At 38.2% G+C, this 9,198-nt stretch overlaps 1 long non-coding RNA gene across 1 annotated transcript; it reads left to right on the top strand.

Moving 5' to 3' along the window:
• The first annotated feature begins 707 nt into the window (after positions 1–707).
• LOC129053132 (uncharacterized) lies at positions 708–7,333 on the top strand. The gene is made up of 3 exons (XR_008518235.1): positions 708–841; positions 6,244–6,449; positions 7,197–7,333. It is a non-coding gene; the product is annotated as an uncharacterized LOC129053132 (long non-coding RNA).
• The last annotated feature ends 1,865 nt before the right edge of the window (positions 7,334–9,198 follow it).

Raw genomic sequence — 9,198 nt, forward strand, 5'->3', positions numbered from 1 at the left:
AGTCTTCATTAAAAAGTTCTTAGATGACTTTGACTGTGGGGCTCATCTGTTTTCTGCCTGGATCCCAACTGCTGCTGACAGATGCACAGATTATATTGGATCTCCGGGCTGTCATCAAAAGGTAGACAAGATAGCTCCTTCTGTTCGTGGTAAAGGAGAGAAACAGGCTTTCAGATTAATTCGAGAATTTGAAAGAGTTCTTTTTTTTTGGCACCATGGTGCCTTGCACAAGCAATGAATGAATTCCTGTTTTTCCTCCTGCAAATCATTTGTCATGCCTTAAAAATGGTTGAGCAGTTCCAGCAAATATAGATTGTCCTTGCTAATTCATTTTTGTAATTTTCAGTCCCTTAAAGATATATGAGTTTGAGCGTCTTTTTGTTTGCTTGCCATCTGTGTATTTTCATTGGTGAGTTCAGCTCTTTACCCATTGTTAATTGGGTAGTCTGTTTTATTTTTGAGTTTCAAGATTTGTGTATCTTCAGTGAAAGTTCTTGCTTAGATCTGTATTTTGCAGATATTTATTTTCAGTCTGTTGCTTGTCCTTTTATTTCCTGAACACTATTTTCCTCAGACTATAAACTTTTAATATGAGAAAACTTAAATTATTAATTATTTTTACCATTACTGATCAGCTTTGGTGTCATTAGTTAAAACTTATGACCAAACCCAAGATCACATAGATGTCTTTTTGCTTTTTTTTCTAGAATTTGCGTAGTTTTACATTTCCAGCTAATGCCTCCTTCACCATTAATATAGAAAAAAGGAGGAGGAATTGCTGGCAAGATGGCTGAATAAAAACAGCTCCAGACTGCAGCTCCCAGAGAGATCAATGCAGAAGGTGAGTGACTCCTGCATTTCCAACTGAGGTACACTGTTCATCTTATTTGTACTGGTTGGACAATGGGTGCAGCCCATGGAGTGTGAGCTGAAGCAGGGTGGGGCGTCACCTTACCCAGGAAGCCCAAAGGGTTGGGAAATTTTCTCATTTATGCAAGGGAAGCTGTGAGGGACTTAGCCATGTGCCCCATTCCAGAAATGCGCTTCTCCTAGGGTCTTCACTACCTGCAGGCAGGAGATTCCCTTTTGTGCCTACCCTATGAGGGCCATGTGTTTCAAGCACAAAACTGGGCAGCTGTAAGAACAAACACTGAACTAGCTGAAGGGGTGTTTTTTTTTTGTTGTTGTTTGTTTTGTTTTGTTTGTTTTTTTCCATACTGCGGTGGTGCCTGGAATACTAAGGAGACAGAATTGTTCACTCCCCTGGATAGGTGTGCTGGGACCAAGCAGCCAAGTGGTCTGCTCAGTGGGTGCCACCCCTCATGGAGGCAAGCAAACTAAGGTTCACTGGCTTGAAATTCTCACTGCCAGCACAGCAGCAGTCTGAGATCCACCTGGGACACTCAAACTTGGTGGGGGAAGGGGAATCCGCCATTGCTGAGGCTTGAGTAGGCTGTTTTACCCTCATGATGTAAACAAAGCCACCGGGAAGTTTGAACTGAGTGGAGCCAACTGCAGCTCAGCAAGGCTGATGTGGTTAGACTGCCATATTTTTCCTCTCTGGGTAGGGCATTTTTGAAAAAATGGCTGTAGCCCAGGCAGGGGCTTATAAATAAAACCCCCATCTCCCTGTGACAGGAGCACCTGGGGGAAGGGGCAGCTATAGATGCAGCTTCAGCAGACTTCAACATCCCTGTCTGATGACTCTGAAGAGAGCAGCCGACCTCCCATCACAGCTTTCCAGCTCTGCTAATGGTCAGACTGCCTTCACAAGTGGATCCCTGACCTCTGTGTTTTATGACTTGGAGACACCTCCCAGTAGGGGCTGACAGACACCTCATACAGTAAAGCACTGACTGGCATCAGACAGTTGCCCCTTGAGGATGCAGCTTCCAGAGAAAACAAGAAGCAGCAAACAATGAGACAGAAAATTAACAAGGATATTCAGGACTTGAACTCAGCTGTGGACTAAGTAAACCTAATAGACATCTGCAGAACTATCCACCCCAAATCAACAGAATCTGCATTCTTCTAGGTGCCACATAACATGTATTCAAAATTTGACTACATAATTGGAAGTAAAACACTCCTCAACAAATGCAAAAAAAATGAAAATTATTAAAAAAAGGTCCTCCCAGACCACAGAGCAATCAAATTAGAATTGAGGATTAAGAAACTCACTCAAAATGACACAACTACATAGAAACTGAACAGCCTGCTCCTAAACCACTGCTGGGACGAAATAAGGCAGAAATAAAGATGTTCTTTGAAACCAATGAGAATGAAGACACAATGTATCACAATCTTTGGGACAGACACATTTAAAGCAGTGTGCAGAGAAAAATTGATAGCACTAAATGCCCACAAAAGAAAGCAGGAAATATCTAAAATTGACTCCCTAACATCAAAATTGAACAAGTGAAGCAACAGCAAATGAATTAAAAACCTAACAGAAGACAAGAAATAACTGAGATCAGAGCAGAACTGAAGGAGATAGAGACAAAAAATCCTTTCAAAAATCAATAAGTCCACAAGCTGTTTTTTTGAAAATATCAACAAAATATATAGACCACTAGTTAGACTCATAAAGAAGAAAAGTGATAAAAATAAAATAGATGCAATAAAAAGATGAGAATATCACCAATGATTCCACAGAAATACAAACTACCATCAGATAATACTATAAACAGCTCTACGCAAATAAACTAGAAAATCTAAAGGAAATGGATAAATTCTTGGACACATACACCCTCCCAAGTCTAAACCAGGAAGAAGTTAAATCCATGAATAGACCATTTACAAGTTCTGCAATTGAGGCAATAACTGATAGCCTACCAACAAAGAAAATCCAGGACCAGACAGAGTCATAGCTGAACTCTACCAGAGATACAAAGAGGAGCAGGTACCATTTATTCTGACATTATTACAAACAATACAAAAAGAGGAAATCCTCCCTAAATCATTTTATGGGCCAGCATCATCCTGATACTTAAACTTGGCAGAGACACACCACAAAAGAAAATTTCAGGCCGATATCCCTGATCAATAAAATACTGGCAAACTGAATTCAGTAGCACATCATAAAGCTTATCCACCACGATCATGTCAGGTTTATCCCTGGGATGCAAAGCTGGTTCAACATATGCAAATCAATAAACCTAATGCATCACATAAGCAGAAACAAAGACAAAAACCACATGATTGTCTCAATAGATGCAGAAAAGGCCTTCGTCAAATTCAACACCTGTTTATGGTAAAAACTCTCAACTAAATATGAATGGAATGTATCTCTAAATAATAAGAGCTATTTATGACAAATCCACTGCCAATATCATACTGAATGGGCAAAAACTGGAAGCATTCCCTTTGAAAACCAGTAGATGACAGGGATTCACTCTCTCTCCACTCTTATTCAATATAGTATTGAAGTTTCTGGCCAGGGCAATCAGGCAAGAGAAAGAAATAAAGCGTATTCAAATCGAAAGAGAGGAAGTCAAATGTCTCTGTTTGCAGATGACATGATGGTATACTTAGAAAACCTATCATCTCAGCACAAAGTCTCCTTAAGCTGGTAAGCAACTTCAGCTAACCCTCAAGATTCAAAATCAATGTGCAAAAATCACAAGCATTCCTACACACAATAAGAGAAACAGAAAGCCAAATCATGAGTAAACTCCCATTCACAATTGCTACTAAGAGAATAAAATATCTAGGAATACAACTTACAAGGGATGTGAAGAACCTATTCAATGAGAACTTCAAGCCATTGCTCAAGGAAACAAGAGAGGACATAAAGAAATGAAAAAAGCTTCCATGCTCATGGATAGGAAGAATCAATATTGTAAAAATGGCCACACTGCCCAAAACAATTTATAGATTCATTGCTATCTCCATCAAGTTACCATTAATTTTCTTCACAGAATTGGAAAAACAAAAAAAACAAAAAAACAAAACTACTTTAAAGTTCATATGGAACCAAAAAATGGCCTGCGTAGCCAAGACAATCTGAAGAAAAAAGAACAAAGCTGAAGGCATCATGTTACCTGACTTCAAACTACATTATAAGGCTACAGGAAGCAAAAGAGCATGGTACTTGTACCAAAACAGATACATAGATCAATGCAACAGAACAGTGGCCTCAGAAATAATACTGCACATCTACTACCATCTGATCTTTGGCAATCGTGAAACAAGCAAGCAATGGGGAAAAGATTTTCCCTCTAATAAGTTGTGTTGGGAAAACTGGCTAGCCACATGTAAAAAACTGAAACTGGGCCCCTTCCTTACATCTCATGCAAAAATCAACTGAAGATGGATTAAAGACTTAAAGATAAGAATTAAAACCATTAAATTCCTAGATGAAAACCTAGGCAATACCCTTCAGAACATAGGCGTGTGCAAATACTTCCTGTTTAAACACCAAAAGCAATGGCAATAAAAGCCAAAATTGACAAATGGAATCTAATTAAACTAAACAGCTTCTGCACAGCAAAATAAATGATCATCGGTGTGAACAGAAAACCTACAGAATGGGTGAAAAATCTTGCAAACTGTCTATCTGAAACAAGGCTAATATCCTGAATCTACCGGGAACTTAAACAAGTTTCCAAGAAAAAAACCACCTCATCAAACAGTGGGCAAAGGATATGAACAGACACTTCTCAAAAGAAGACTTTGATGCAGCCAACAAACATGAAAAAACGCTCATCATCACTCATTATTTGAGAAATACAAATCAAAACCACAGTGAGATACCATCTCATGCCAGTTAGAATGGCAATCATTAAAAAGTCAGAAAACAGCTTATGCTGGAGAAAATGTGGAGAAACAGGGAGGCTTTTACAGTGTTGAGAGTGTTAATTATTTAACCCTTGTGGAAGACAGTGTGGCGATTCTTCAAGGATCTAGAACTAGAAATACCGTTTGAAACAGCAATCCCATTACTGGGCATATAACCAAAGAACTATAAATCATTCTACTGTAAGACACATGCACACGTATGTTTATCACAGCAATATTCACAGTAGCTGTAAAAATGGATGAGTTCATGTCTTTTGCAAGGACATGAATGAAGCTGGAAACCATCATTTTCAGCAAACTATTACAAAAATAGAAAACCAAACACCACATGTTCTCATTTTTAAGTGGGAGTTGAACAGTGAGAACAGATACACACAAGGAGAGAAACATCGTATGGTGGCGGGTGGTGGGATAGTGTAGAGATAGCATAAGAAAAATACCCAATGTAGGTGAGGGCTTAAGGGTCATTTCTCTAATGACCAGTGCTGATGAGCATTTTTTCACATGTCTGTTGGCTGCATAAATGTCTTCTTTTGAGAATGTGAACAGACACTTTTCAAAAGACATGCAGGTGGCCAATAAACTTATTTTAAAAGGCTCGATATTATTGATTATTAAAGAAATGCAAATCAAAAGAACAATGAGATACCTTCTCATATCTGTCAGAATGGCTATTATCATAAAGTAAAATAACAGATGCAGGCAAAGTTATAGAGACCAAGGAATAATTATGCACTGTTGGTAGGAATGTAAATTAGTTCAACTGTTGTGGAAAGTAGTAGGGTGATTCCTCAAAGATTGGAAAGTAGAACTACTGTTCAACCCAGCAATCCCATTACTGGATATGTACCCAGAGGAATATAAATCACTACCATAAAGACACATGAATACAAATGTTCACTGCAGACTATTCACAACAGAAGACATGGAATTAATCTAAATGCCCATTTATGACTGATTGGATTAATGAAATTGTGCCACATACCTACAAGGAATACCATGCAGCCATAAAAAAAGAATACAATTATGCCTTTTGAGGGAACATGGATGGAACTGGAGGATATAATCTTTAGCAAACTAATGTAAGAACAGTAAACCAAATACCACATATTTTCACTAGAAGTGGGAGCTAAATGATGACAACTCATGAACACAAAGAAAGGAACCATAGACATGGGATCTACTTGAGGGTGGAAGGTGGGAAAAGAGAGACCAGCAGGAAAAATACCTATTAAGTACTACACTTAATACCTGGGTGATAAAATAATTTGTAAAACAAACCCCCATGACATGAGTTTACCTACATAACAAAGCTTCACATGTACCCCTGGACCTAAAATAAATAATAATTTTAAAAAACAGGATAATAGGCAACATTTCCGTTTGAATTTCCAAAATGATGGCACTGAACAATCTGAACTCTCCTTCTATTTGGTGCCGCAGGCCAGCCAGGAGGGGGCGCACGGCTGCCTCACCTTGAGCATGATGGTCCTGCAGTTCTTCCCGAGGCCAGCATGGGGAGCGTGAGTCCGCCTTCTCTGACCCTGGGAGCGCCCCCGTGTTCAGCCCATGCCGCTGGAGGGCGAGGGCTGTGTTCTCAGCACAGACCAGAGCAACACCGCCTCGCTCCGGGACCAATGGAGGAGGGGGTAAGTGAAAACTTTACTCTGACTGCTGAGGATCAGGGAGCCAGTAGAAGGGCTTTGTGTGGAAAATTAAACATAAAAAATATCCCATGACTTCAGTGCACTCCAGCGTCCTTCCCCACCCAAGGTGTGGTGGCCACAATGCCAGGTCCACACCGTGGCCTCGTAACATAAATGTATCATTCAGCATATAACATCTGTAATAGACATATAACATCCATAAACAAATATATCACCCATAATACAGATGTGACTTTTGTAATACTAATGTAACACCTGAAATACTGCGATAACACCCATAATACCACTGTAACACTGGTAACAGCAATAAAACACTTACAATACCAATGTAGCATCCGAAATACAAACAGAACATTCGTAATACTGATCTAAGACCCATAATACAATTGTAACTCTCATAATACCAATATACAAACCACAATGCAAATGAAACATCCATAATGTTTCATAATGTTGTAACACTTGTAATGCTGTCCTGACACCTGTAATACAACTGTAACACAATACCAATATACCACTCAGAATTCCAATATATCATCCTGCAATACAAATATAACAACTGTAATACTGATGTAACACCTGTGATACTAACACTGGTAATACTAATACAACATTTGTAATACAAATAGAAAAACCATAATACTGATGCAACACCCATAATTACTGATGTAACATTCATCATAAAGATGTAACACTTGTAATACTGACGTAACATTCCTACTCTTACAGGGCCACTTGGTTTCACAGCTTCCACTGAGCTGGATTTGGTGGGGATTTGGCCTCTATAATGATGTTGGATGTTGTGGTCTCTGCATTAGTGACAAGGTATTGACATGGTTGTGTTTATTAAAAGTAGTTTACTTGTCAATAATTTCATACTTCTAGGAAACTTCCAATAGCTGTTAGTATACTTTAATCTTTTCTCACAGAATCCCCGGTGGTTTCTGCTGTGCCAGATTTGAAGCTTTATGCAAAGTATCTCAGTGGGTTTTACAAAAAGTGGAGACACTCTCCAAGGGTACCACCACATAACTATTACATCAGGAAATACAGGGTTAGTATTGGAAATGGTAATGGCAAAATATTCACTTACAAACATAAATTTCATCCTGTCACTCTCCTGATTTAATTTTGCCCATGGTTTCCCACTGACCTTAGAACAAGAACCATAGACCTCACCATGGCTGCAGACCCCAAGTTCTCCTACCTGTTTCCCTTACTCATTCAGTCCACTCAACTGCCTGCAGTCTCGTTGGCTTTCAGTTGTAGGAACACAGGCTCTTAGGTTTCTCAGGAATTTTATGTGCAATCTCTCAACCTATTCACACAGTGCCCAACCTTATCTAATTTTCCAAGGCTTTGTCCAGCTAAGACTTTAAAGTCAGAGCTTGTGCTGTCTAAGTGTAGAAAAGCTGATAATATGCTATTTCTAAAGGTAAAAAAAAATCATTATTTGTTAGATAATTGATGAGATCACTCTCAATTTATAAATCAAGGAAATAATAGTTAATGAAATGAAAGTCCATGTTGGGATAATTAGTAAAGAAAAAATCTCAGTGCTGAAGACAAATAACACAAGTAATTATTGAAATTACATAAGAATTTATTGGACAGACTATTACCTTGCTGTCTTCTCTATGTTATTAGTTCCAAGTTATGTTAAGTTTGAATACTTACATTTTATGTAGTCCGTCAGTATATTTAACTGACAAAAATGTCCTAGCACACACCATGACAATGTATATAAATATTTGTAAACCTCCTTAACTGTACAGTGTGAAGTAAACAAAGTAAGCTTAGTTATTTAAGCAGATGAATTATTAATATTTAAATATTGAAATGCTGTGAGGCTATGTAATTTTGTAAGTTTTGGTATGGGAATGGGGCATTAGTGTATCCATGTACCCCCTTAACTTAATGACTTCCCTTCTTACTTCCTGCTGGATGATAAATTTTGGGCCCATGGAGGCTGAGGGACAGATAGTCACCTTTATTGGAAACTTTAGTACAGCAGGAAAGTTTTCATTTCAGAATATTATTTCCTGCCAGATATTTTTTCTCATCTAAGGAAACTTGCTCCCCAGGAGTATTGTTACCTTAACTGCTCCTCAGGTGGAGCTGGACAGGACTAATTGTACCACACAGAATCGCATGACTATGAGAAAAGCTAATGTATGAAACACTTCGTGGAGTAAAACTTATATATTTTACTGTTCATCCTTTTTTTCCACATGCTTGTTTTCCACATGCTTGTCTTTCTGGTGAATTGTGTGGTCAACTATTTCTCCATTTTGTAATTGGATTTTTTTGTTGTTGTTGCTGAGGTATGCAAGTTCTTCATATATTGTGGATAACAGACTGTTGTTACATACATAACATGCAAACCTTCCTTTCTGTACCATGTCTTTTCACTTTCTTGATAGTGTCTTTTAATGCAAAAAAGTGTTTAATTTTGAGAAAATTCTTCATTTGCCTGCACTTTTGGTATCAGATCTAAGAAACCACTGCTAAATCCAAGGTTATGAAGATCTACCCTTATGTTTCCTTCTAGAGTTTATGTTTTTACCTCTACTACATAGGCTTTGAACAATTTTGAGTTAATTATATTTTCTGTTCTGAGAAAAGAGTACAATTTCTTTGTCTCAATGTGATAGTTGTATAACAGCATTTGTTGAATTTACTGATCTTGGCTACATGTCAAAAATCAATTGAACATGGAGGTATTGCTGGA

The sequence above is a fragment of the Pongo abelii genome, chromosome Y, assembly GCF_028885655.2.
Source record: "Pongo abelii isolate AG06213 chromosome Y, NHGRI_mPonAbe1-v2.0_pri, whole genome shotgun sequence".
Classification (NCBI taxonomy): domain Eukaryota; kingdom Metazoa; phylum Chordata; class Mammalia; order Primates; family Hominidae; genus Pongo; species Pongo abelii.